The sequence below is a fragment of the Oncorhynchus tshawytscha genome, linkage group LG28, assembly GCF_018296145.1.
Source record: "Oncorhynchus tshawytscha isolate Ot180627B linkage group LG28, Otsh_v2.0, whole genome shotgun sequence".
In the NCBI taxonomy this organism is placed as follows: Eukaryota; Metazoa; Chordata; class Actinopteri; order Salmoniformes; family Salmonidae; genus Oncorhynchus; species Oncorhynchus tshawytscha.
In genome coordinates this window covers 3,541,466-3,543,567 of record NC_056456.1, presented here as the reverse complement: position 1 = coordinate 3,543,567, position 2,102 = coordinate 3,541,466, and the positions used below count along the sequence as shown (strand labels likewise).

Here is a 2,102-nt window from a genome sequence, read left to right as displayed (position 1 = left end):
TTCTCCTGTTACCTACAATGCCTTAACCAGTCCGCTATCTCGTTCTGTCCATTTTACCTCTAAAAATTACCATATTATCGCTATTGAAGAGCCTACTTTAAATGTTTGTCATGGAAGATCAATTCTGGGCACTTGAATCAAAGGACATGTCCACGCATTATCCATATCAAGTCCCCAATGATATGTTCCAAATAAAGACTGGATTGTCAAAGTGATGCGCGCAGGGTTCAAACCTGCACTGGACGAATCCAATGGATTTCGAGGTCAACGATTTAACCACTCTGCAATCACAGCTTGCTGAGTTAGCTCACACAAGGACAAAAGTATCCAAATTCAACTGCCTAGTTGAAATATTTTTCAAGTAAAATAAGCTATTTTCTGAGCACCTCAATCGTTAGACGAGCCCATGAATTAAGGAAAATTTAAATTCAGAGGAGACAGATCCAATTATTAAAGGTCTACTTTATCATCGCCCTGTAAGTAGAGTTGAATACTGTACAGGGAGAACATATTGGATTTTGATTCCAATGCTTAAACGACTTGGCCATCGCAGCAGTAGGAATCTCAGGAAAGTGATGAGGAGAAATCAGAAGTGGGCTATACGCTTCGAGCAAGGTAAGAATATGGGTGGGGAGACCCCATTGAAATTCAGGTCCAACGTCTAAAGAACTCGGCCATTGCAGCTGTTGGAATGCAAGTAAAGGGATTGGGATTTGGAAACAGACATCATTGGTGCAAAATGGTCAACTTGATGGCACGACATATTGATCTTATTCCGCCAAGTAACCTTGGTCCTCTCCAAAGCTGTGAAGGTTGGAAGTTTAATGTGCAAGTCAAAAAACTATGTGCAGAGAAAGTACGAGTGGACTATTCACTGAGAATAAGATTTTAAAAAGAGCAGGGAGACTCAATTGGGTTTCAAGTCCGAGGAGTTAACCACTTGGCTCTCAGATTTTCCATTGCATATCTAACACAAACAACAGTACCTGTACTGAAGAGCCTATTTGAACTGTTTGTCAAGGCAGATATATTCTGAGCACATGAATCACTGGAGAAGTCCATTAAAGAAATTATCCATATCAAGTCACCAAGGATATGTTCAAATTACTGGTTTGGCAAAGCTCTGTGAGCAGGGTTCAAACCTGTCGGTGAGACCCCACTGTATTTCAAATCCAATGCCGTAACCACTCGGCCATCGCAGCTTGCTATGTTAACTACCAGACATTAACCAGTCGGCTATCTAATTCTGTCCATTTTACATCTGTAAAGATTTGACTATCTACTGAAGAACCTATTTGAACTGTTTCTCAAGGAATATATATTCTGAGCACTTGAATCAAAGGACAAGTCCATGCATTAAGCACATTATCCATATCAAGTCACCAAGGATATGTTAAAAATAAAAACTGGTTTGTTATAGCGCTGTGAGCAGGGATCGAACCTGCGCGGGGAAACCCCATTGGATTTCAAGTCCAACGCCTTAACCACTCGGCCATCGCAGCTTGCTATCTTAACTACCAGGCCTTAACCAGTCGGTTATTTCATTCTGTTAATTTTACTTCTGTAAAGACTAGACTATCTTCAGAAGAGCCTAATTGAAATGTTTTTCAATGAATACGTATTCTGAGCACTTGAATCAAAGGACAAGTCTATGCATTAAGCACTTCATCAATATCAAGTCATCAATGCTATGTTACAAATAAATACTGGTTTGTCAATGCGCTGCGAGCAGTTTTAAAAACTGTACAGGGAGACATCACTGGAGTTTATTTGCAATGCTTAAACCACTTGGCCATCGCAGCAGTAGGAAACTAAGGAAAGTGATGAGGAGAAAGAACAAGTGGGCTATTTGCTTCAAGCAATGTTAAAACATGGGTGGGGTGAACCAATTGAAATTCAGGTCCAACGTCCACGCATTAAAGAGATTATCCATATCAAGTCACCAAGGATATTTTCAAATTACTGGTTTGGCAAAGCTCTGTGAGCAGGGTTCAAACCTGTCGGTGAGACCCCACTGGATTTCAAATCCAATGCCGTAACCACTCGGCCATCGCAGCTTGCTATGTTAACTGCCAGACATTAACCAGTCGGCTATCTAATTC

At 40.8% G+C, this 2,102-nt stretch overlaps 1 non-coding gene across 1 annotated transcript; it reads right to left on the bottom strand.

The window, feature by feature from the left end:
• Positions 1–1,420: 1,420 nt before the first annotated feature.
• trnas-uga lies at positions 1,421–1,502 on the bottom strand. Its single transcript has one exon. It is a non-coding gene; the product is annotated as a tRNA-Ser (tRNA).
• Between the last annotated feature and the right edge of the window lie 600 nt (positions 1,503–2,102).